The sequence below is a fragment of the Mustela nigripes genome, chromosome X (genome assembly GCF_022355385.1).
Source record: "Mustela nigripes isolate SB6536 chromosome X, MUSNIG.SB6536, whole genome shotgun sequence".
Lineage (NCBI taxonomy): Eukaryota > Metazoa > Chordata > Mammalia > Carnivora > Mustelidae > Mustela > Mustela nigripes.
Genome location: NC_081575.1, coordinates 15,416,442 through 15,443,464, shown reverse-complemented (window position 1 = coordinate 15,443,464; position 27,023 = coordinate 15,416,442). Strand labels below are relative to the sequence as shown.

At 46.6% G+C, this 27,023-nt stretch overlaps 1 protein-coding gene across 1 annotated transcript in view; it reads left to right on the top strand.

The window, feature by feature from the left end:
- Positions 1 to 4,655: 4,655 nt before the first annotated feature.
- FHL1 (four and a half LIM domains 1) overlaps positions 4,656 to 27,023 on the top strand; it is a 39,296-nt gene continuing 16,928 nt past the window's right edge. The window contains exon 1 of the mRNA XM_059384949.1: positions 4,656 to 4,728. The gene's annotated coding sequence lies outside the window, so the exon portion shown is untranslated. The remainder of the gene's footprint in view (positions 4,729 to 27,023) is intronic.

Here is a 27,023-nt window from a genome sequence, read left to right as displayed (position 1 = left end):
CATTGTGGTTTTGATTTGTATTTCCCTGATGCTGAGTGATATGGAGCACTTTTTCATGTGTCTGTTGGCCATCTGGATGTCTTCTTTGCTAAATAAGTAAAATCTTTAAAAAAAAAATAAAATGGGATGCCTGGGTGTCTCAGTTCATTAAGCATCTGACTCAATTTCGGTTCCTGTCGTGATCTCAGGGTCGTGGGATTGAGCCCTGAGGAATAGATCATGCTTAGGATTCTCTCTCTCCCTCTGCCCCCTACCACCATTTGCTCTCTGTCTCAAAAAACCCAGCTAGGATAGTTTAAAATATTTTTTTAATTTTAAAAAAGCTAAAATAGTACTTTCATACAATGGACTTACCATTAAGCAAGCCATTTGAAAATGAGGCAGCTCTGTATATAATAGATAAGTAAAACAAAGAAAAAATTGTGAAGAATATTATGATTCTGTTATATATAACGAGGATTAGAAACTTGTGTAGAATAAATAAATGATCTTCCAGAGTATGTTTTGTGATATACTCTATACTAAATTCTGATATAAAGACACAAAATTAGATCTTACTGTGTTTCTGTAATGTAACATCCTTTCAGTTTTTGTTTATTAAGTTAATATATTGTTAGAGATTGGCTGATGTTCCAGATCTTGCTTATGTTGAAATTACTGCTAAACGAGGCATCTTTCTTCTGTGTTAATTTTTGTCAATAAATTATTTTGCTGAATGAGAGCCAGCTTATCAGTTCTCCAGATAAACCAGCCCGTGGCCAACTCATTTGTATTTATTGCATTTATGAAACTGCATTTAAAGTGTGTTCTGAATGGTACATAGGCCAGTGTCTCTGACCACCGTAGTGTGAGCACCCCGATAAAAGTAGGAAAAGTGGGGGCACCTGGGTGGCTCAGTGGGTTAAGCATCTGCCTTTGGCTCAGGTCATGATCTCAGGGTCCTGGGATGGAGCCCCGCATCGGGCTCTCTGCTCGGCAAGGAGCCTGCTTCCCTTCCTCTCTCTCTGCCTGCCTCTCTGCCTACTTGTGATCTCTCTGTCAAATAAATAAATAAAATCTTTTTTAAAAAAAAAAAAAAAGGTAGGAAAAGCGAGCCATCTGAGCTGCCCGTTGCCAGGCTGAGTGGACCTGATGAAGATGTTTGAGCTTCACCGGTCTTTTTCTGGTTTCAGAGGTAAGAGAGAATAGTCTGAAGAGCGTGATTAAGGAGCGGTTACCATGACAATCACGTTTCAGAGAATTTAGAGGAGACAATGAATCTGTGGGACTCATCCGTTGTGATTGATTCAACTGGTCTTTTCGGTTCATTCCAACAGCTGCTGGCTCTGGATTTTATTTTTTCCACGTAATTCACCCAATTGATGGGTGATTTGGGGACCGCTGAAGCTTGGCTGCCAGTAGTGACAGGGTCACCCCTGGCTGTGACCGCGACAGACTGTTGTTAAACCCGCAGGAGAATGCTTACGTATGTTAAATGTCACCTGGATAAACCTGCTGGCTCCTTCTGGAATCCTGTGAATGGTGAAATGAGCACTTATTAATGCTGTCAGGGTGGGATGAGACGAACATGGTTTTTTTTAAAGCATGACTAACCCTGGATTGTTTGGGTTTGACTTCGCTGTCATCAACGTTTTACCCAGTATGTTTGGCTGCCATTGGGTTTTTATTCTTTGACTTGTGCACAGTCGTCAGTACAGTCCGTGTCGTGTGTGTCCAGAGGCGCGGTTACACACCGCACATCGGGAAGGGTACATGGCTCCCACCTGCCCCAAGTGTCTCATCCTCCCCAGCGGGACCACAGCAGCACAGAGAAGGGAAGGGGAGACGCAGAGGCTGGTCGTTATTATCTCCCTGCATGTTGTTCCTGTCCTTGGTGGTCTAGCACTTGACAGGGGGAAGCATGAGCTGTGGCACGGCCGACTTGGGGGGTGGGGGGGCCCCAAGGTGGGCCCCAGTGTGAGAGCCCCGCCTGCCCAGCCTTTGGGCCTTTCTCTCTCCTGCCCTCTGGAGGGTGTGTGGGAACATGGCAGGCAAAGACTCCCTGTGGGAAGTCAGTCTTTTGCTGCCCCCCCAACCCCGCATCCAGCCTCTCCAAGCCTGAACTTGTAGAGATGGGGAGCCGACCAAGGAGGCAGGAAATGTACTGGCAGGGTGGGAGGAAGTTCTTCCAGTTCTTTAAGCCCAGAACCCATTCCCTCAAGTGGAGCCCCGTGTATATGGAATCCCAGTTCCAGGAGAAATCCATTCCACAAGGGGGGAGTAAAATGAAATAGGTCATTAATGCTTGTGTGTGATGGGTTTGGGTTTGAAGTTTACGTTGGGCTGAATCTGAGCAGGGACGTAGGTGGTGCCAAGTGCTTATGGCAGCGCAGGAAATCGTTACCCGAGTTTGATAACATTTTTACTGTGCACCTGCTATCCTGGGGGTGATCTGGGCCCCTCTCCTATTCGGTGAGGCACTGGCAGGGGCTTCCCATGTCTGGCCCTCCTGCCAGACAGCCGCTCTGTGAGGCGGCTCCCCATTGTGAGGCTCAGAGGGGTTTATACAGCGGCCGTGAGGCCGGGCGGGTGATTGGGCCCAGGCAGTCTGACTCCGGCACCCTTGTGTGAACAGCTGTGCCATGCGGCATTCGCACCCCAGTTGCTTGAAAGGGTGTGGCACCTTCTAGAAACCGTGAGTTCCGTGTGAATGAGTTGTGGGTAGTGGGAAAGGAGACTGGCTGAAGCCTTTTGGTATATGTTTTTGTGCCCTGCTAAGTACCGTCAGGAAAGAAAGGTGGGGTTTCCGGCCCTGCCTCCGAGACAGACCCTGCAGGTTCTGTAGTACCGAGGAGACACAACATGGAGCGAGTCGTGCGTATTCGTATGTAGCTCCAGGTAAACAGTCGTGGGAAGAGGACTAGAAGGTATTTGAAGTCAGTCACTTTCAGACGTGTGCTTTTGAATGCTAGAGACTTGTTCTGGTCGCTGGTGCATATGGCCTTCCTCTGGGCTTTGGATCTGGCAGACAAGAACCTGTCCCTGTGGTCAGCATCCTTGTCCGTCTAGAGTTGGGTGTAGTTGTCTTCAGCATGACAGTTGTCTTTAAGATCCCTACACAGATGAACCCGTCGGCCTGTTGGACTAACTGGGCCAGCTACTTCTTTTCCAGTATGCGAACCCTTTTAAAACTCTCTAACCCCTGCTTGTTTGGTGAGCAGCCCAAGGAAACGTTGGTTGGGGGGCGGGAGGTGGGCGTTCACGACCCTGGTTATAATCCACGGTCTATGTTCGATATTTTTTTAAAGGATTTTATTTATTTATTTGACAGAGAGAGAGAGAGCGCGAGAGAGGGAACACAAGCAGGGGGAGTGGAAGAGGGAGAAGCAGGCTTCCCACTGAGCAGGGGAGCCTGATGCAGGCCTTGATCCCAGGACCTTGGGATCATGACCTGAGCCGAAGGCAGATGCTTAAGGACTGAGCCACCCAGGCGCCCCTCCATAATACTTATTCAGGGGGGAAAAAATACTTATTTATTTATTTTAGACAGGTAGGACAGGGGGAGGAGCAGAGGGGGAGAGAGTCCCCCGTGTCAGGCCCCCCGGATCTTGCTCGCACTACCCATAAGCGGAAACCAAGAGGCAGAGGCTTAGTGCACTGTGCACCATCGGACACGGCTCCATAGATCCCTCTTGAGAGTGTCCCGTGTGTCCTCAGACCCTGTTCGGGCATGGAGATGGAGCAGGGAACAGAACAGAGGGGCCCTCCCTTCAGGGAGCCATCTTTTCCTCCGGTCTCATTTGCTCATGTCCCTTTCACAGTTGTTTTAAAGGTACTCTTGGGCTGGGTTTCAGGATTTCACGCACCTCTTTTCTCCTTAGCCCCAGCCAGCCCTTCTGAATTGGGGGGAGGGAGCATCGAGGTGCCTCTGAGGAGGCATCAAGGGCTTGGGCGCAGCATGTCAGGGGACTGTCTTTGCTTGGATGACAGGAAGAACACAGGGCACACCTGTTTGCTAGCGATGCGAGCCCTCCACCCCTCCACCCCAGGCAGGGATGAGCCCCCTTGTCAGCCCGCATCCTAATGTCCTAGCATCCTAATGTCCTAATGCCGTTGTTGATTGGAGATAACTTCGGTGGTCACGCGGCCCCTTGTCTCCATGGCAACACCTCTAAATATTCCTCTGGTGACTTGTGCTCTACATTCTGCCTGGATCGTATCCCTCCTGTGGCAAAATATTCTAAAGATGTTAAGGGTGGGGGGGTAAGGCTCAACTAATAAATCTATTCTAAACGACTGAGTCATTTGTTTTGATTACCCGGGTGATTGCCAAATGTTAATTTAAAACTGAAATAGGCCATGAGCTCACTGTGCTAACAAAGCTGAGTGTTTGAGTTAATGCAGCCTGATAATGAGGGGGCCAGATCCGCCCGCTGGTGCGAATGTTATGCGATAAACAGACAGTGGGGAAATATGCGGAACATCTTGGCAGTTTAACTTTGAGGGTTGTAAATACAAAGTAGAAGGTGTTACTGTGAGCCATTTCGAAGGAAGTAGACTTTGGGGTATTTTTTGGGTTTTTATTGTGGGTTTTTTTTTTTTTTTTTTTTTAGATTCTCTTAACTTTTCTGAAAAGGTAACTTCGCATCTTGCTTCGCATTTTTTTCCTGACTCAGGCACATTGGAAGTTGTCGTCCACTGTGTTCCGCCCTTGCTGACACATCCTAGTCTCCTCGTGTCCAGTGCAAGGTAAGTTTTACCGATGGCCACAAATTCAAACACTGATTTTCATTCTTCCAATAGGTGATGTTGGGGTCAACACTGTTTTAAAAAAAAAAAAAAAAGCTTTATTTGTATAGTAGATTGAAGAGGATTCATTTTAATTGATCCAACCAGTATCCCTACTTATCCTAAATATTAGCTCTGGGGAATGTCTTTTCAAGGGGGAGAAAAAAAATCTCACTTGCTTTTAATTTGGGGCCATGAAAAGTGATTGTGCCAGGTACAACAGAAGTGTTAGAAGAGCTGCCCGGGAACCCCGAGGCGCTCATGTCCCAACGTGGACAGTAGGGAGCAGGAAAGCTCCGCAAAGCAGCGGTGGCATCGAGGGAGGGGCTTGGTGCCCAGGCGACCTCGTGGGAGGGTCGGGCTGACTCAGTCAGCCATCCTGGGTGCAGCGAGCCAAGGTGTGCGCTGCTGGCCTTGCAGGATCTGGGGTAGGAGTGCCCGAGGGGGCTTCCAAGGGGTTACATCGGCAGGGGCCAGCGTGCTGTTTGTGGATGGGAACCGAAGTTCAGAGCACCGCTGCATGGGTGTGAAGGGCCAGATTGGGCAACCGTCTCATTAGCACACATCCTCGGTTGGCTTCCTTTAGTCCTGTGGCCAAAACGTCCCAGTCCTCTGGGACGACTCGGTGGCTCAGGGCTCTCCCGGAAAGTCGGCATAGTCACCTTTGCACATCTCAGAGATGGCTCATCCAGGCCCAGAGTAGTCAGGGGCCCCCGGCTTTGTGCTTTCCGGGCCCCAGCCTTCTCCCACCCCCCACGTTTGTGGGAGAGGAGCTGACATGTGCCGGCCCCAGACTACTCAGGACTCTCACATGCAGTGTGTGCCGTTGATTTCAGTGAGGGTAGAGGCTCGCAAGCTGGCCCTCGCTGTTTCCTTGACACCCACTTGCTGGAGAATTCTTCACACGTTTTGAAATCTATATATTCACACCTTAAAGAATAAAAAAAAAAAAAGTAGGACAGATTTTTAGGACTGTTGAATGCGAGGTTTGTCAGTTTCCTCAATTACATGGAAGCTGGAACATCTTCCCGGGGCCTGGGGCTTCCAGCTGGCCACAGACCAAAGCATCTGCAGCTTCTTGGCCACCAGTGCTCGATTCTCCCCTCTGAGGGTCCCAACCCTGCTGTGGCTGCCATCTGTAGCCTTTACCTAGAAGGGTGGTTTTCAAACTTTGTTTTTTCTAATGATAGAAACCTGTCTTCAAATGAAATCTTAGGTCCCTTCACCCTGCCCCAGAGAACACCAGAGCAGAACCGTGACTCCCAGTGTCCTCTGAGGACCCTGAGGGCAGCTGGAAGCCCGGTGCCCTCTGTCTGAGGAACAGAGGCTGCCGCACTGGGGCCACTTCCATGGAAAGTGTGTATTCTGGGAGGGAAACATTTTCACTGGAGGCTTTTGAGTACGTACTCAGAGTGGTCTTGTGATATTAAACCACCCCGGCGGCATCTTTAATTTCACCAAAGCTCAGCATCTGTGGGTTTCCTTCTAGAGCAGTGAGTTTAACAGGCGGCTTCATGGAGGCTGTCGAATGCGGTTTCCCCACGGCGGGAATCTACAGGCTTGACGGGAAGCAGCACAGCGGCCCCCGCGCTGCTTGCTGTAACTTGCTTCATCCTGGTGGATTCATTCCTTCAGCCCTACTGTGTACGAGGCCAAGCGTGTAGGCACGGCCCAAGGACAGTAGTACTACATTTTGGTCTGGTGCTCCCCAAGTGTAGGCCATCCCTGGATGCTTTTCCTGCCTGCAGATGGGGAAGCTGACAGTTGGTTTTCCTTTTTAATTCAATTGCCCAGTATCGTGTAGGCCTGGGTAGGTTCAGGGGCGCAGTTCAACGTGCCTGTTGCCAGTGTGCTCTCTGGGCCTGTGATTTATGCCGCCTTGGGTGAGACACATGCAGATAGTGAAGTATGTAAGCCTAATGCTGGGGGAGCAGCCCTGCCTGGAACCCACATGCCCTAAAATGGAAACAAATGTAAATTGTGTATTTCACACTCTGTTGTTTAAGGTTGCTTCGAAACAATTGAACAGTTTAGGAAAATGGACTTTGCAGTTTTCATATGAGGATATTTTGGTTTTTAGATAATAATGAATCCCAACTTATGTTTAAAGATTTTATTTATTTATCAGAGAGAGGGGGGGGAGAGAGCGAGCACAGGCAGACAGAATGGCAGGCAGAGGCAGAGGGAGAAGCAGGCTCCCTGCCGAGCAAGGAGCCCGATGTGGGATTCGATCCCAGGACGCTGGGATCATGACCTGAGCCGAAGGCAGCTGCTTAACCAACTGAGCCACCCAGGCGTCCCCCAACTTATGTTTAATACGCTATTTGTCATTTGACCCCCTTTTAATTATGAAATTACTTGGAGCAAAAACTTCAACCCAACATAACTCTTTTTTTCTTTCTTTTAAACTTTGTATTTATTTACTTGTTTGTTCACCGATTCATTCATTCATTTGTTCACTGAAGTCCTTTCTACACCCAGCATGGGGCTTGAACTCACAACCACGAAATCAGCAGTCTTATATTCCTCTGACTGAGCTGGCCAGGTGCTCCGAACCCACCATAATTCTTAACACACCCATGAGCTGGGTATTTTTTTTTAAGATTTTTTTTTAATTTATTTGACAGAGAGAGACATCAAGAGAGGGAATACAAGCCGGGGGAGTGGGAGAAGGGGAAGCAGGCTCCCCGCCAAGCAGGGAGCCCAGTGCAGGGCTCCATCCCAGGACCCTAGGATCATGACTTGAGCCGAAGGCAGACGTTTAACGATTGAGCCACCCAGGCACCCTTGAGCTGTGTATTCTATGTATTTGTTTCTGTTGTAGTGACAATGTTGTTAATGAATTAAACATGTATTTCACATCTAGGAAATATTTGTATCACTGACATATGGTCACTTTCATTATTGATTTATTTGGCAGTTAGTAATATTCACAAAACAAAAATTTAAAGTATAGTAGTCATAGTGATTTGGTTTGTACCATTTATATTGATGTGACCTCTCTTCTTGGTGCCCTGGCAAGTAAGCATGAAAACCAGCACAGATGGGTTCACAAGCTTAAGGAATTTGGAAATCGTCAGTCTAGAGCCAAGGTCTCAAACTGGTGGGCTGAATCTGGCACACAGAGGTGTTCTTTTTAAAATTTTAAGTGAATTGCCAGCATTTAAAAATTGAGAGATTGCACATGTTTTAAAGACTCAGACTTCCAGCTTCTTTTGAAATATCAGAAGATCTGGCCACATGGAGCCTGCATTCCTGTTGGGCAACAGCCGGCTGAGGAGCCGAGTAGTTGCTGTGTCTTCAGGTGGAAGGCAGGCTCCGAAGTTTGCCAGAGCCTCTGCCACTCTCTCAACCTCCCCGTCGCCAGGGACAGGCGTTGGTGGCTGTTATCGGAGTGTTTTACTCATTTTGAAGAGCTGCTTGGCTCTTAGAGGCGTGTGAGTTTTCAGCCTCCGGTTTAGATGAAGTTGAGGTTCCAGATGGAGAGCCATCCTTTCTCTCAAAGTATTAGCTTTTAATTTTCAGGTACATGAGGTTGGGTGGTACTCATTTTAACTTAAGAGACTGCATTGAAAGGGTTGAGGGTCGGGCACCTGGCTGGTTCAGTCAGTAGAACGTGCCACTCTTATCCTGGGTGGGGTTGTGAGTCCGAGCCCCACGTTGGGTGTAGAGATTGGTTCCACCAAAAGAGTTGAGGATAAACATTTGAGGAGAGAGCTACCTCCTCATGGTATCTGATTGAGCATCAACAGAGTTTGGGGGATTCCTGTGCTCTTTCCCCCAGCTTTTCTCAAACTTTCATACTTGGATTCTAACACAGGAAGTCTGGGAGAAGGGCCTGAGATTTCCCAGTTCCAGTAAACACTGGATTGTACCACTGGCTAGTCCGAGGACGCATGCCCCTTGGACCAGCAAGGGGACTCAACCCTAAAGAAATCCTAAGGAAAAGCTCATGCAGTGATGTTTCTTTTCTTTCTTTTTTATTAAGATTTTATTTATTTATTTGACAGAGAGAGAGAGTGAGCAAGCATGCGCACGGCAGGGGGAGCAGCAGACAGAGGGAGAGGGAGAAGCCAGTTCACTAAGCAGGGAGCCCAATGTGAGGCTCGATCCCAGGACCCCGGGATCATGACCTGAGCTGAAGGCAGATGCCCAGCCAACTGAGCCACCCAGATGCCCCTCACGTAGTGACGTTTCTATGTATATTTTTCTTTGGCCCAAGAAAGAGAGGAGATCTTGGACAGGCTGTTTGTGGTTGATTCTTCATAGGTAAACCTGAGTTCACTTCTAGTTCTCTTCTAGTTTAGTCCACCAGTAGGGTAAGTTTAGAAAGTCAGCTATTTTTTTTTTTTAAAGATTTATTTATTTGAGGAGGGGGGTGAGGTGGGTTGGGGCAGAAGGAGAGGGAGAGAGAGAATCCCAAGCAGACTCCTTGGTGAATGTGGAGCCCGACCCCAGGCTCTGTCTCACAACTCTGAGATCATGACCCGAGCTGAAATTAAGAGCTGTATACCCAACCAACTGAGCCAACCAGGCACCCCAGAAGTCAGTTTTTTAATATAACATAGCCATATAAAAGATAATTTTTTTATTTTAAAACATGCTTTAAGTATCTACAGTAAAATAGCTACATGTGTTAAAGCTCAAGAATAGTGAAGTAGGAATTGGAATTGTGAATTTTGTAAGAGAATAGATTTATGAGACGCTTAGAAAACTTGTAAGTAAGACCACAGAAAATAGGACAGTTACCGAGTCCCTGGATAAATGTTAGCCTTGTAAGCTATATAGTGAGAGTGGTAGTCAGAAAGGAAGAGTATCAACAGGCTCAAATACATAAAATTTTCTGAGAGTAGATCTTCAGTGTTGTTAAGCACCCACACAAGAAACAGGAACTCTGGGGTGGCGGATATGTTAACTAACTCGGCAGTGGTAATCAGCTCACAGCATAAGCCCATGTCAGGTCATCATGCTCTCTACCTGCAGCGTGTATATTTCTTGTTAATTAAATCTCAGGAAAGCTAGGAAAAACTCAGGAAAGGAAAACACCAGGAGAAGAGTGTGGTGCCTTTGGTAAGATAGTTAATTTCCATATCACGCACAGAATGTGCCGAGATAGTGCCGCCTGATGGTAGGTGCTCCCTAACCGCTGGCTGAGTGAATTCTGCAGCTAGGTACAATGGTAGATACTCCCTAACCACCGGCTGAATGAATTCTGCTACTAGGTACGATGGTAGGTGTTCCCGAACCAGCAGCTGATTGAATTTTCCAGGTAGGTGGGATGGTAGGTGTTCTGTAACCTCCAGGTGAATGAATTCTGCAGCTAGGTACAGTGGTAGGTACTGCCTAACTGCTGTTTGAGTGAATTCTGTAGCGAGGTAGAAGGGTGAGAAATGCACCGTTATCTTGCAGAGCAAATAAATGCCTGCAGAAACGTTCAGCCTCTTTGGTGTGCAAAGGTAAAGCATATTCAAACATCTCGAAGATATATTTTTCACCTATTAAGTCAACAGAAACAAAAGGAAAACCTAGTGCTCATACAGTTGGTTGCCTCGAAACTGAGAAACACTTACTGCTGGTGGTGCTGGAAGCTGGTAATAAGCCTTCTGGAACATGATTTGGCAGTTTGTGGCCAAGGTCCCAAAGTTTGGTACCCTTGGTCCCGTGATCCTATGCTGGGAACTGTGTTCTAAGAAACAGGTTGTTCTAAGAAGAGAATGAAGGTATTTATCACAGGTATTCTCATGGACAAAAAGAAAGGATTTACATGTCCAACATTAGAGAATTGGTTTAAGGACTCTAGAAGGAGTCTTGGTTAAGCCATTAGGATACAGCTGTGCGGTGGAATTCCACGAATCGGCCTGAGATGATCATCTTGAGGCATACAGAGCGGTATGGAAGGACTGTACAACACGGCCTTCCTAACACACGCCATGCACATCTGTCTGTGTGCTGTGATGACAGCCTGGTAAAGAGCCACGTGCATGTGGACAAGAGCGAGAGGGATCACGTCGTTTGAGGTTTTCTCCATATTACTGTCTGCGGTTTGTACATTGTACTGCAGGTCTATGGCCCGCCTCGAGGTCGAGCTTCCCCAGCTTTCACCTCCTCCACCGGTGTCACAAGCTGTTGGTGTTGAGTAAATACCTATGAGACTACGAGATCTGGTGGGGACTCCTGCCTAGAGCCTAGGCCTGGGGTTCTGAGGATAGAGTTCCTACTTGCTGCTTTGTTCCATCATCTTCCACTCTCGGTTTTCTTCCCTTTTCCTTCTCTTCCCCCATTTTTCTTCTGTTCTCTGTGGTTGGTAGAGAGGCATCTTGGTGACCTACGTGGTCGAGTGTAAATCTTTGTCTCCAAGCTTTCCCTTCCCGGGTAGCAGTGCCAGGGCGCAAATCTCGCTGTCTGAAGGCTCTGGGTGCCCATAAGTAGAGCATCAGTGGGGCCGCAATGCAAGGACTATGCCTGGTTCCTCTTCTGGTGGCCTTGAGCTAAGTTACAGAGTCCCCTCTGCCGTCCTGAGCCTCTGTACAGCGCCCCCTACCCAGCTGGGTTCCCTGTGTCAGATCGACTTGTTTCCCTGCTGGAAGTGTACTCTTCTCCTTTAATTAGGTCAGTTACTTCATGTCTGTTTTTCTTTTCTGACATGGTTTCCTCTGGCTTGAGCACCGCATATTTTCCCCATATGTCATTGCCTCTAGAGCTTCATGTTGCAATCGTTGTTCAAGGGGAACAGAGAGCACATTACTGGGTGGGGGGGGGGCGGGTAGCTCTTGACTCTTTGCCTGCCCTTTGCCTGCATGAGCGTTCCTATTGCTTTTGGGCCCAGTTCTGTTTGGTTTTGTAGTCTTCCTCGTCCGTTATGTTTGGACTGAGAGATGCTTAAGTAAAAATAATGGTAAGTCAGAGATCTGTCTGGCAAAGGTGCAGCCCATTTGTTAAGGTTACTGGTTTATTTATCTCCCCTGTCTCTATGGTGACTAAGTCCAGTGCTGAGATTTAATGGACTTAATTTTGACCTCTTGTACACGGCCTAGCTTTCCCAGCCTCTGATGTAGAAGGAATTCATTTTCCCTGGGGGAGGGATACTACCTCACTTAGAGGAAGGGTCCTCACAGGTCTCTTGAAAAGTGGGATCTCCAGAGTCTTGGACTCTTTGGCCGTCTTCAAAGTTCGTGTAGCACTTGTAAAGAAATGAGAAATCTTCTACAGAAATGTGCACATACACACAACATTACTGATAGCCCCAGGAAACCATTTTCTTTTCAGTGAAATAAAGTACTTTATAGATAATGTGAAGGAACAGTCCATAAGAACTTTCTATAAGAGAACCATTTGTAAGAAAAGTTAAGTCAATGGGAAGGAACGTTGATTGGACGTTACGCATTTCTTTATTTTTAAAACATATCTTCTTTATCCATTATAGGATTATAAATCCACATGCATGTACATGTTTAAACCACATTTCAGACTTTAAGCATATTGAACTGAGGCATGGAGGTCCATAATAAAGGTTGGGTTGGACAAGGATTCCCATGGAAGAAGCTAGATTTGTACACTGCAATTTAAGTCTAATGTATCCACTCGATGTAAAACAAAGGCCTGGGAAGTCTGACCTCCAAGGTAGCTCGTGTCAAGCCATCTTGGACTAAAGTTGGTTCAGACTGTTAAAATTTTGCATCATCTCCCATACGATGCTTTGAGACTTTGAAGGATACTCCCGTTTTAGGAAGTTTAATGATTTATCCATAATCACATCAGAGTTCTTTCCTTTATATAAGGCTTGTATATACTGTGTTAATCTTTTCGTGGAGAATTTACCTGTTTGCAGGTCCTTATATCTTTTCTAGGAGCAAATTCATATATGCAAATTCTCTTTTAAACCATAGCAAAGGAGCCCATCCATGACTAACACGCATGGCGTGAAGGCCAAGGCAGGAGGTGACATAAGTGTGTTGCATCCTTATTCCACAGTGAAATATTAGGGATTAGATATGTCATCAAATTCAGTCCAGGTCGAGTAGGAACTTGTGAATATTTAATGTTTTTATTAAGACTTTTTAACATCATAAAACTCCATGGATGTGGAAGTTGTGTTAAGAGTTTTCTCCATCATCAACTCTTCTATTAATAGGACAAAGTCTTGAGAAGCCAACAACAGATGCTCGCCTGTAAAGAGATCCATACTTGGGAGATGAATGTTGGATAGTCACTTAAGTCCTAGGTTTGAAACTTCTCAGATTAAGGTCACACACAGCTAAATCATGTACATTTTATCGTGGTCAGTACAATAAGCCCAGCTGAGGTCAGAGCTTTCGCAGACCTCAAACCCTGAAGGCTGAAGCCCTTGACAGTGCTTTTGAGAAAGAGTAGCACTTTTTATCCTCCTTATTGTCATTGTCACCATCATGCTTATCCTGTCAGCCTTACGTGAAAGCCCGGCGTGGAGAACCATGCTAATAATGCTAGTCGTAATTTATTATAATTGTGAGTATTTCCATTTTGTTGAAACAGCTCTAGGAATCAGATCAATGTAACTAAAAAGGATGAAATATTCAAAAATTTATGTAGAACAGCCGCCTCCCTCTCTTGTGCCGTCCTCCAGATGAGCTCCGTCCTTCCTATCCCGTGTCTTCCACAGGGGTAGCCGGGTAGCTGGTGAACAGTTTCGTAACGTGTCCTCACCTAAGATATCAAGCAGCAGTCCTAAGGGAGTTTGGTGAAAATCTGTGGTCTTCCTCTCTAACCATGTCATGTGTGTATACGATAGGACCATTTTTATACATTCCTCAGGGCTACGAATTAGTCATTTACATAAGATATACCAATTGTTTCTATTCCAGAGCCAGTGGTGCTTTTTTTTTTTTTTTTTTTTTTTTTTTAAGTTTAACATTTGCTAGTGGTGCTTTTTCTGTGGATTCTATGATGGGTTTGTGTACACAGTTGTCAGTGTCCGTGTGGTAGGGGATTCATAATCGATAGTGCCTTCTGCTCACGGAAGTGGTTCATATGCTCACGGAATGGAGAAAGTGAGTTCCCCTCTTGGCATTGGACTCACAAGACAGGTTTGAACCCGGAGACAACCCAGTGTGTTCCGTTATTTTAACCCTTCCTTCGTGTTCCCAGCTGTGTCCTCCATATCCCCAGTCCTTACGGATTTTACATAGGACCTTGCTCAGCTCCTTTGGTCCTCTCCTGGGTGTTCCCTTTTTGGCACTGGGACAATCGAAGGCCCAAAGGGAGTTAGGGATTTGCTTGGAGCTGCCGTCTCTGAACTACGTTCCACTTTCTGGGGTTTTTGTCACCTGCGGTCAGCCGTGACCTGGAAGCAGGTGATCCTCCTCCTGACGTGGTATCAGAATATCAGAAGTAGCCTGATGCCACATCAGGGTGCCTCCGTCCTTCTCCTCACTTTGTCTCATCACGGAGGCATTTTCCTTCCCACCAGCACCACATGGAGGAAGAGCATGCCACGATAAGATACTGCGAGAGGGACCACGTTCGCATAACCTTTATGACGGTAGATCATTCTCATCGGTCGATTTTATTATTAGTTTTTGGCATTCATCTCTTATTGTGCTTAATTTACAAATGAAACTTGACCATCGGTATGTATTCAGGAAAAAACAGTCCATGTCGGGACCAGTACTGTCTGTGGCTTCAGGCATCCATGGAGGGTCATTGAACAGATCCTCTGCAGGTGAGCGGGCGCCCCTGTCCTCCCCCCAGGAAACTGGAAGTACTGTTTTCTCTGATACCCTCCATGTCAGCTCTGACTCAGTGCTAAAGGCTTTGCAGGCAGTGACTAGAGAAACCGTTAATTGAATGAAGGGCATTTTATGAATTAGAAACCCTACAGAGCATTACCATGTTATTACTGAGGACTGCCCCAGGATCATTGTTTGACTCCCCATTCCTCTAATACCAGCCATCACTGGAGTGAGTTCTCGAATAGAAGAGTCCCTCCTACCTCACTGTGGCAGGGCATCATTGGTTTCCAACCTTTTATCATGCAGTTTTTTAAATAGGCAGGAAAGTTGAAGCTATATAGGAAATGTTCATATGCGCACCCCCCGGATTCTATGATTAAGCATTTCACTGTGTTCACGGTTTCATCTATGTATCCATCCATGTGTTAGTCTGCCTTCGTTTCTGGAGGCATTTCAGCATAAACCGCCAGCACCCTTATACTCCACCCCCAAACACTTCAGCATGCATGTCGTTATGTGGTTTCAGCCTTGACCTTAGGGCTGCTTTCAGATGTGTAAGGTCCTGGCACTTGTTGGGGCAGTGGCTAAGAAGAGACGGTAAGTCGAATGTGAAATAAGCTCCCTTTTCAGACGTGGGGGTTTTTGTTTGTTGTCTAAGTACAGCAAGCACATCGACCTGTACATGCCACCGCCCCCTCTCCCCACCCGCGGCATGGTCACATGATTTGTATTATTGAGACTTGGAACGCCAGCTGAGGATGTAGAGTTTGAGGGTCTCGTTTCTATGAGGAAAACTGGAGAATTAGGGTCGAGGCTAGTGGGGCAGAAGGTTCGAGGTAGGTCTGACAAGGGATGGGGAAGGAGGTTCAGAAGCAGTGCACTACCTCTCATACTGTCTGGGGAAGGCTCAGTGGCCATGGGTCTCATAAACGCTAACAGTACGCGTATAGTGTCCTTCCGTTCTTTTTTTTTCCCCCCCAAGATTTTATTATTAAGTCATCTCCGTGCCCAGTGTGGGGCTCAAACTCATAACCCGAGATCAAGAGTCACGCACTCTAGCGATTGAGCCTGCCAGGTACCTCATGGGTCCCTCCATTCCATTGATTTTCCCATTACATTCCGTGGAACCCTAGAATTCATAGAAATGTGGCAGAGGTTTCACCAACGTTGAAATTAGACTTTTCAAAGTGTACTGAACTATTAAAAAAAACTGACAATGGGTGCCTGGTGCCTCAGTGGGTTAAGCCTCTGCCTTTAGCTCAGGTCATGATACCTGCTCAGCGGGAAGCCTGCTTCCTCCCCTCTCTCTTTGCCTGCCTCTCTGCCTACTTGTGATCTCTCTCTCTGTGTCAAATAAGTAAATAAAATCTTTTTAAAAAATTAAAAAATAAAAATTAAAAAACTGACAAAAAGCAGCAGACCTCTTCAGCACCACATCAGCGGTGTTTTATATTAAATTTTAACATACTGGGGAACACTTACCAGTTGACTTGAAAATAAGTAAAGGTTATTCATGTCAACTTAAAATAAAATTTTGGTTAACACCTATCTGTCATCCATCAAAGCCAGGGTAATATTTCTGTTACGGGAATAAAGACAAAAGGTCTTCAGCAAGAGCATTGCACTAAAGCCCTGGTGTTAAGGCCTTGGCCTAAGAAAGCTGAAGTTACAGTTTGGTTTCTAGTTACCATGAGCGCTTAGCCATCTGTTATATTTAGATTTTTTTTTCTAGTACCTTTAGGAATCTGGAAAGTGGTAAGTATATACTTTTAGCTTGAAATGGCCATAAAAGGGGGAAAGGTAGTTAAGAGGCCAGAGGCTGGCTCCTGTCTCATTCCTCAGATGGGGCCGAGTAAATGGATCAGAGAACCTTCTAAAAGGTCTCTCTCTTGGCCCATAGCTCAGACTGCTCAACCTAAGTCCGCAGTGTTGCAGTTCCCAGTGAGATTTTTCAGGGCTTCTTGGATTATGCCCGAAAAGCTTTCTGGTGGCTTTGGCAGGTTTCTTTGAGCTGGAGGCGGTGGTACTCACCGTCCCTTCGTTCCAGACCGTACCACGTTCTGTGCTTGTCATCTAAAATGCGTTTCTGAAGCCAGTACCTGCTTGTATGTGGCTGCAGTTGTGTTTTGAAATGTTTGCTTATGTAGACTTTATTCTCCCCTAACATCTTATGATGACTTTCCAAGCTGAAGTGACTTTGTGGTGCACACTTATGTACCCATCATCTAGGTCCACCATTAAGGTTTTGCTTTCTTCCGTCACCATTTCTACGCATCCCACTGTCTATCCATAAATTCACGCTCTCTTTGGATGCATTTCAAAGTAAATGCAGTAGATTTCGCCAGTTAAGGAGTTTTACGTATTTTACACCCTTGGAGTCTGGCTTTTTGAACACGTTTGTGTAACATGCATACATTGGCGTAGAGGCCCATGAAAGACATAAAAGAAATGCTCGGTTTTACTGGGAAAAATCTTAGAAGCCTTATTTTAAAAGTAACAGATTTTCTGGAATTCTGGCCTGGTGTTGGAAAAGAACAGTGGCGTATTTTTAAATCTGAACTTTCTCGTGACTCATACGTTACTGAACCCTAATAAAGAAGGGGGGGTATCCTTGTAAATTTTGTTTTCATTGTTGAGACAGGAGCCGAATACCTTCCAGCTCTTACAGAGAGGCAGGATCATCTTTAAATCTGTTATGAATGGCAAGTGTTGGTCACTCCAACAAAATCTATTGTATTTGGAAAGCAGAGGGGAGCAGTTAACTGATGACTAAATTGGTCTCCACTGGACCCGATCCCAAACGCTGGTGTCAAGGTGTTAAGTGCAAATTATTATAAAACACTCCTGTTACAATTGGAGCGGTGAGACCAGGGTGCAGATGAGAGTTTGAGTGTATGGCTTTTGCCCCTCTTTGCACAGAAAGCACTGTACATTCTTGCAAAGCTGTGTTGTTGCTCCCTTTATTCTCAATCCCCAGAATCCTGTCCAAACGCTCTCCCTTGGCCCAGGGGGTTGGCTGGGTATACTTCCTTCTGGAAGTCTTCACTTGCACTCTTGAGTTAGCTGGCAGATCCCTTAAAAGCATTTCCAAGCAGCTTTTCCCACTCCCCATAGGGGCAATTCCTGTAGCTTCCACCCCAGTTCCAGCTGCTGTTGCTTGGGAAGAAGCAGGTCCCTGCTGTGACCTTCCAAGAAATGTTAGTGTAGATGAAAGAAAAGTTAGGAGAGGAGATCTTTGGGGGCGGGGAGTAGGTGGGGGATGTGGGTGGCGAACTGGGCAATGAGATATATATTAAATGTGTCATAAATTGACTAGGACCAAATTCTGCATAGGGACTTGTACATACTTTACTGAGCTCCGCAGATGGACATACCACCCTTTCCAGCTCTTAAAAACTCCTTGGCACCATAGAACAATTTATACTTTGATCTCGGAAGAGACTATTAGGTCGCAGAGGTTGTGATTCCTCTCTACCACTGATTTGCTCTTTGGTTAGTCGGTTTGTTTTTTAAGATTTTTATTTATTTGACAGAGAGAGAGACAGTATAAACAGGGGAAGCAGGAAGCAGAGGGAGAGGGAGAAACAGATTCCCTGCTGAGCAGGGAGCCTAACACGGGACTCAGTCCTGGGACTCTGGAATAATGTCCTGAGCTGAAGGCAGACACTTAACCCACTGAGCCACCTGGGTGTCCCTAATCACTCTTCTGTTTGTTTGTTTTTCTTTCTAAGGATTTTATTCGTTTATTTATTTGTCTGAGCGGGGAGAGAGATGGGGGAAACACTCACACAAGCAGAGGGAGAGGCAGACGCAGAGGCAGAGGCAGAGGGAGAAGCAGGCTCCCCATCAAGCAAGGAGCCTGACGTGGGACTGGATCCCAGGACCCTGGGATCACAACCCAAGCCGAAGGCAGATGCCCAACCAACTGAGCCCCACAGGCACCCCGAATTGGGTCTTTGATCTCAGAATGTGACTGGCCTGTTTGGAGTCCATGGCATGAACCCGACATCACAGCGGACGAGTTGTCTTCGCTATACTAGAGCAGGTTACAACTGCTTCTAGATTTTGTTACAGTTCAGGTGCTTGAATTATTTCATTAACGATCAGGGGCTATCATGAATCAGGTTTGATTTTTTTAAAAAGATAGATTTATTTATTTATTTATTTATTTATTTATTTGACAGAGATCACAGGTAGGCAGAGAGAGATTAGGGGTGGGGGGGAAGCAGGCTCCCTGCCGAGCAGAGAGCCTGATGTGGGGCTCGATCCCAGGACCCTGGGATCACGACCTGAGCCAAAGGTAGAGGCTTTAACCCCCTGAGCCACCCAGGTGCCCTCAGGTTTAATTTTTGAAAAGGGCTGTTCTAGGCACGTATACTTGATGTTCTGTCGTCCCATGTACAGTACCACCTTCATTAGACATTTCCACAGATCCGTTCAGAAGATGTGTCTTCTCCCTGCAAAAACGTGTTTTTAAAACACATCGAAATTGGTCAGACTGTGTACTTACTGCTAGCGTGAAGGTGGACAGTTGTCTAGATTTATGATTAGGACAGGTGACAAAACTTGTGCTTCTATTCTTGGCTTGACCTCGCCCCCCTCACTTAAGGCAAGACACTTAATCTTTTTAATGACTCAGTTTATCCGTCTGTACCGCCTGTAGTCTTCTTTCACGAAAACAGTACCTGGTTTATATAGCATTTGAGGATGTGATACAGAACGTGGCATGGAGGTTCAAATGACTATGTAGAAATTATTTGTATGTTGAATGATGATCTTGACAAATTACTACTTAACTACATTTAGAAAGTTACAGCTCTGAAGGGAATTGATATTTGATATTGTTGTCCTGTGTGTTCTAAGTTACCATCATAACAGTAGGAAAATAAACCCTGTCTTGGCCATGTTACAAAGGGATTAACTCACTTCTTCAAGTTGTTACTAAATCTCCAGCCCTTTCCACAACAGAAATAAAAAGTGCTCCTTGTTTTCTTTGCTGTTTCCAGGATAAAAGTCTTCAGACTAACCTTGGGGTAATTTTTTCTGTCATTCAGTGTTTTCCGAATTATTCTCTTTGTGGAGATGGAAGGGTAAACCATGTCAGAGACCCAAAGCAACTGAAATTGCCCCTCTCCAAGTGTGCAGAAGGGGAGGTATGCCTTTGATTAGTAGATCAAAGCCAAGAGCCAAGATTATGTGGAGCTTGCCTATTACACATTTGTTCCCAGGCCCTTGAGTCTTTGCAGAGAATGAAATTGTAACGAAATGCAAGAGGATTAAAGAGCTAGACCCTAATTGAAAGTGAAATGCCCATATGAATCCTTTCTGAATTCTCTGTCCTGAGAGGTGTGGGCTCATGACACAGAGAATCCCCATCATGGAGGTTGTTATTCTCTTCCCAGTGACCTGCTCCTAGATTTCATGGTGCATGATAAATAGGTGTATCTTTTTGTGAGACTCATGGGGGATGAATCATGTGAAAACTTAGATCCACTTGAAAAGTGAGCAGACACTACCTGCTCGGGTACAAAGCATGACAGATGTATATATTTTTCTTTTCTTTGACACATCTGTCTTTTCAGTGTTCCTTTTCATTTCGGACAGTACCAGGGCACAGACAATTTAATTCGGTTCCTAAACAATCAGATCGGTATTAACCTTGCCATCATATCAATCGAGAAGGAAAATGAACCAACAATCCGAGAATTCTCTCTGGGATTTCTGATTCCACGTCTATTGCTCGTTCCTTGAGTTACAAAACAGTCAAGTCAACAAAACACTCCCAGGTCTTTTCATTAAATGAAAGCTTAAAGTTAATTTCACTTTTATACTCTTCTCTCTGTTTTCACAAAGTCCACTTGTAATTGGCTTTGCTGTGGCTCAGCTCCTGAGTTAAGCTCTTCCCTGCCCACTTCCTGACCCAGTATGATCGCTTATATGGGCTTCAGCATTAATTTGTGATGATAAACGAATAGACGGTTTGAAGTGAATTAAAATTAACTTGGTTTCATAATTTTTATAATACTCCCAGTTTGCCACCCTGAATTGCTACAACCCTATGACTGAGGACCCGTTTTTACATCTAACTGAAATAACTGGGAAGCATGCTTCTAGATAAGTTTGCATATATTAACGCTGATTCATAAACGTTTGCCCCTTTCCTGATCTCCAAAGAGTTAACTTGTCCAGTGTCCGCTGGGAGATCAGAGTGCGGTGCTGGGGACATTTCTTTCTCTCATTGGTCTCAGCTGGTAAGTCAGGGACGAAGAGAACCCAGGTCACCTGGCCCTGGATTAGTGATGTGACCTTAGAATAAGCGCCCATTTCAGGAAAGACAGACTTTTGAGGCCACAGACATCGAGCTGCTCTCTTGCTTTCAAGAAGGAACACTCACGGGGTTCATTTAAAACCCTGCTGCAGATAGAGGCCAGAAAACTCCTACCCGGTTTCTGCGAGGAACGAGGCTGGGGTTCTCTTTTACCAGTGTGTGGCCTGAAGGTCAGGCCTGTGAGTCAGAGCCAGGCACTGGGCAGGCGGTGCACACCAGGGACATGGTCCCGGTCTAATCACCTGCCAGGCTTCGTGGCCGCCTCGGGTCGCTCCATTGTAACCCCTAGCCCAGCAGCTGCCTTGCGTTTTTTTAAAAACAAAGAGGAGAACACAAACATTTGAAAGTCAGGTACCATATATACTTTATAGCTTCTCAGCCCAAAGACTTGATGAGCACAGAGTGCCTCGTCAGTGTCGGGCTGGGGGACACGCCCCCCCCTACACCGCCAATGGCCGGCAATGTGAGCGTACGTGTAGGTTGTCCGGATAAGTGTTTTACTCCCTTTCTTGTTTTGTAATTCACTGGCGAGGCATTAAGGTTTGGTGCAAAGATCACTAAACTTGGAATCAAAAGCCACTTCCTGTCTGGGTGGCTTATTAACTCAGGGTAACCTTAGCATAGTTGGCATGGGACTTCCAGATGGCATCCTCTCCTCGAGGACAAAAATAATCTGCCATTTCAGTAAGCTTTGGGGGGGAGTGCCACCCAGTCCACTTGAGAGCCTTTCATCCTTTTCCTTTTTCTCTCTTGCTCCCTTGCATCCCGTGTAAATCGCAACTCTTCCGTGCGTCGGACCCCTGATGGGTGTGAGGGGAAGGCAATCCGATGAAATGAACGGACTACTTTTATGAGTTGGTTCGTTGTTTGTAATAACAGACTGAGAACAACTCAAGCGTCTTTCAGTAAGGGACCAATTAAGACAATTGCGGTGTGTCTGCCCAGCTGAATACTAGGTACCTTGTAAAAGTAGGAAGCTCTTTATGCTCTCACATGCAAAACTCTTGAAAATATATTAAGTCCAAAAGGCAAGGTGTAGAATAGAGTATGTGTAGTACACGACCGTTATATTTTTAAAAAGGGAAAAAGACCAAATGTATACAGCTCCCTGTTTTCCTAGGCCCAGTATCTCTGGAACCCTAAGAAGACACTGGTATCATTGGTGACTCGAGAGAGACAAAGTGGGTGTCTGGGGACAGGCAGGACAGAAAGATTTTTCACTATAGACTCTCTTGTACCTTTTAAAAAAACATTTTGCTATTTCAAAAATAAAGTAAATCCATACACAAAACAAAAGGTTCAGCAGTAGCATTATTCCTAACAGTGAGAAAGCCAAAACAGCTCCTGTCTGTCACCAGACGAGTGAATAAACAGGGTGCGGCATAGCTATACAATGCACTATTATTTGGCGGTAAGATACAACGAAGGGCCGTACCTGCTACAGCATGGAGGAAACTTGGAAAGAGCAGGCTTTGTGAAAGGAAGGCAGGCACAGAAGATCACACACATCGTAGGATTGCATTGGTATGAAGTGTCCAGAATCGACAGCTCCCCACACAGGAAGCAGACAAGTGGTTGCTGGGGGGCTGGAGGAAAGCCGGGGGGGGGGGTGCGGAGTGACTGCTGATGGCCACAGGGCATTTTTCTTGGTGTCGAAAATGTTCCGGAATCAAATGAGGGCGATGTTTACACAACTTTACAAAGATGCTAAAAATCACTGAGGTGTGCGCTTTGTGACGGTGAATTTTATGGTGCATAAATTGGACCTTAATACATAAACTGGACGGCAACTTGGTAGAGTCAGGAACGTGGAAACTTGAAGAATCACCGTGAACATATGAAGCCGTGAACAACTTCCTTCTGTTCCCACTTAAGAAATATTTCCATTGTAAAATATTTCACATAGTGTCGCTGATGACACCAGGGGCCTTCTGTCCTTGAGCTGCTTTCCCTGACACTCGCCAGTGATCTCATTTCATTGGGGAATATTGGTAACCCCTATGAAGGAAACCCTGCTCCATATTAAGGACTTGTGGTACATGGGCTCGAGGTGTCACGGCTAGAGGCCTTCCCCGGTCCATGCCACTGGGACAGTAGGCCACGGCCACTTGGAAGGGAGCCACAGGGAACCGTTCGGACTACTCTGCCCTTTCTCTCCCAGTAACTGATCTCAGAGGGGCCCCTGGCCCCATCCTGCCTCCCTGATCCCAGGAGCCACTCCCTTTCCCTTTCTTGTATTCCCCTGGGTTGAGCTGAGTCATAGGGTTTAAGGAGCCCTTTGTAAAAGGAGGGGAGACCTGTGGGCCTGACAGACATAACTCCTCCTCCCCCTAGTCGCTCGCCTTCACAGGTGCTGTGGCACTATGGACTGTCCCCCAGCAGGACAGTTCCCATCATGGCAGCTGGCCCGTCTGTGGGTTGGGCAGGTAACAGTGTTGTGTCAGTGTTCCCAACTCTGGGAACTTAAACCCAAATTCCTCTTGGGGTGGGCATGGGAAGTTGACCACAACGTGTCTTTGGTCAGGAACAAGGGAGATGATGTGTCTTTCAGTTCTGACACCCCCGAGACCTCAGGCCTTACTGTGCTCACTCAAGCCAAGTCTCTCTACACTCCAGTTCACCTCAGGTCTGCTGCTGAGCCCTTCCTCTGTGTGGCCTAGTAAGATGATAAGATGGTGGTTTCTTTTTTCCCTTTTTTTTTTTTTTTTGAAGATTTTACTTATTTATTTTAGAGAGAACATGAGTGGAGAAAGGGGCAGAGGGAGAGGGAAAGGGAGAGAAACCTAACTGGACTCCGTGCTGAGTGTGGAGCCTGATGCGGGGCTCGATCCCACAACCTTAAGATCAGGATCTGAGCCAAAACCAAGAGTCAAAACGCTTAACTGACTGAGCCACCTGGACACCCCTAAGACAGGTCTTTGAGACCCATGCCCTTGGCATTCGTTCAGAATTAATCTGTGTATTACATACAAACCTAACCTATGTTATGGCCAGAGCTACTGTTTCTGATGGTACGCCTCTTCAAGGGCCAACTTAAGATCAGAGATGCGATACACGGATGGCCTTCCTCATTAAGTAGTCCCATCAGAGAAAGCCTTCATTTGTTGTGTTGGGAAGTCTCATCATCCATTGGGCTCACTGGGCCTCACTGGTTGGAGGGATGTAGGGAAAAATCCTTCCCCACCCTGAGACATAAGGGGTCTTCTGTTTTCACTAGAGGATCAAGGGAGCAGTCTCATTCTCCCTAGGTGTCCGCCATCTGCTCCTAGACCCTCTGTGTCCATGCCTGGGCTGTTGTGCTGCCAGAGGCTAATTGCCCTGAGTCTTTAGGACATTTAAAACTGTCCTCATGGAGACCTCTCACGCTGTAACCCTTATAGGTGGGCTCTTACCTCTTTTCCACATGTCCTCTGTGAAGTGGTAAGCTCGAAAAGAAGTTTTTCTTTTGCAGGAATCTGCTGTTCAGGAATCCTCACTTGTAGAATATAATTGAATGAATAGCAGTATATTGTGCTTACAGCAACCCTATTGACACAGGTGCTCCTGTTATCCCCATTCTACAGAGGAGCAAACTGAGTCACAGAGACATTAAGTAGAATTTGCTGGCACACAGCCAGTAAGTGGTGGAGATGGGATTCGATTCTAGGCCTTCTGTCTCCAAAGTCCATGCCCTTAGCCACTACACTCTTCTCCTGAAACTTGAGAAAATAGATACAGCTGTATTAAACTCAGGGCAAATCCCATGTTGTTTGTCTTAGAACAATATTAGTTCAGACAGTCTCGTATAAAAATTAAGGCTTGAATTTCTTTCATGGATGCCCTCAAAAATCATGACGGCCCGGTCTACACCATCTGATCTGCATTGCATGGAATGCAGTGGCATCTTCGCCCTGGGCCCTGGTTTCCTTCTCCATACCTGAGACCGGCGGGGCTCCTCTACACTTGGTCCATATTCACGTATTTGTTCTTTGACTCTCACACAGCTTGAACACGAACAAGAAAGCTTGGAATTTGAGGTAAATGTGAGGTCATCGTTCCAAGTGTGTGACCTTTGGTGGCTCCTGCCACTCTAGCTGCGGACTCCTTCTCGTGTTCTATTTGCCGGACTTTGTGTTCCCGTCATTCTATTCATGTACCCGCGGCCTGGCATGGTGAGCGCATTGCTTGACTTCAAGAGGTTTGGAACCACTCACTCGTGCTCCTTGTGTGTCAGCTGTTGTAGGTGGGTCCTTTGCTCCTCCATCAACCTGTACCTTCCCTGTCTTGGCTCCTTCCCGGTTGCCTCAGCTCAAGTGTCTGGTCTCTGACTGGACTGTTGCAGTAGCAGGAGAGGACCTGCCGACTGTTTCACCTGTGAATCTGACCACTGTCCCTGAGCCTGGAGGTCTGTGACCCAGACAGCTCGCCCCTGCTGATGACCCTCAGAAGTCAGGGGACCATCAGCTGCATTCCCAAGTTTGACAGTGGCGTGACTGAGCAGCCTGATGTGTGGGGGACAGGGCGTCGGGGGTCCGGACGCTCAGCTTCCAGGTCTGGAGCTGCTGCTAAGGCAGTGAAGCAGGTCATGTCCCATCTCTGGGCTTTAGTATTCCTGCCTGTCAAGTGGGGTGGCTGGGCCTGGTCATTTCCAACTGTGTCGTTATGCCGTCTCTGTGACAGGGGGGCATCGCGCACAGACCCCGCCCGCTAGACTCCGTCCTCACCATGTGGACTGACAGAGAAAACAAGCTACCCTTCAGGGCAGTGAGGTCATGGCAGGCCACCCACGGGATCACACCGGCCTTCACTCTGGTCTCACTGTGGCATTTTCACGGTATAAGGCCTGTCCTTGCACACAGAGCAGCCCTTGTCCCAGAAAGCCATTCATGTTTGCTCCCTCAGACGTGAATCACAGGGGGCCACCACCCTCCTGGGTCTGCCTGTGAGTGTGGCCTTCGAATCTGGGCTGCAGTACTGCTCAGGCAGCCAGATCATGGCCCTCGGGAGACCTGGCAGGTGGGGACTAAGCGAGGCTTTCACCTTGATGTCCTTCCGACCCTCCAGAAACCTGGATCATCCTCTCAGTCAGTGCTGTTGCCTGTGGACTTCTTGCGTGACCCCCAGATCCCTGCTTCATCTTCCTCCTGTGCCCTCACTGCCACTCTGTGCCCCGTGACTGTACCCCACAGAGCTACTCACAAGGGTTCCTGACCTTTGCCCTGAATTCCAGGGCCACAGTGGTGCATGATAGGGTAGCGTGGTAGTTAAAGTCTTTTGGTAGGTGAAGACAGGGTATGTGTTACTAGGTGAGCTCTCCCATCAGGAAGCAGGGCTCGTGCGGTGCGGTGAGGACACCTCTGGTCAAGGCAGTCGATCCCAGTTAACAGCATTAAGAATGAAGACATGGGAGCTTATTTGAGGTCCTGTCCTTTCCTGTTGTGGGTATTAATCAGCCGGGTGAATTATAGACTAGGGTCACGGAATGTCTCGCCCTCGAGCGTCTATCCGAGGCTTGAAATGTCCCTAACAGGTGGGCTCGGTGAATGCCAGATCTTAGCATGATTGAAAGGGTGTTTTGAGTCATGGCACATGGCAACATGGAAATAAAACAGAAACATCACAAGTGGGTGGTAGAAATAGACTGGAAGAGAATTTTAACACCTAAAATATGACAAAGATTTATCCTGGCTAGCTTCTCAGTTTCATGAAACATTTATTTTCATCTGATCTGAGATTCTGCATTCACATTACGTATTTCCTTCTAAAACTTTTCCTGGTTTCTGTTTCTTTGCTTAAGTCATTTTCCTCTTTATTGTCTGTTTTAAGTGCCACTCCTTTTTGTTTTTTTAATCTGAAGTCATTATAGTGGCTTACTTTGAAAATCATTTGTTCAGCATTGATTGTCCCAATGGCGATTTCTGGTCAGAGGCCCATAAAAATATCTATAGGATGTGGTTGGGCTCATTCCTACATGTGAGACTCTAGGGGGCAGACTCCAGGAGGAGGAGACATTTAAAACTCTTACTAGGGGTGCCTGGGTGGCTCAGTCCTTAAACATCTGCCTTCGGCTCAGGTCATGATCCCAGGGTCCTGGGATCGAGCCCCGTATCGGGCTCCCTATTCAGCGGGAAGCCTGCTTTTCCCTCTGCCTCTCCCCCTGCTTGTGTTCCCTCTCTTGCTATCTATATCAAATAAATAAATAAAATCTTAACAAATAAAAAAAAATAAAACTCTTCCTAATT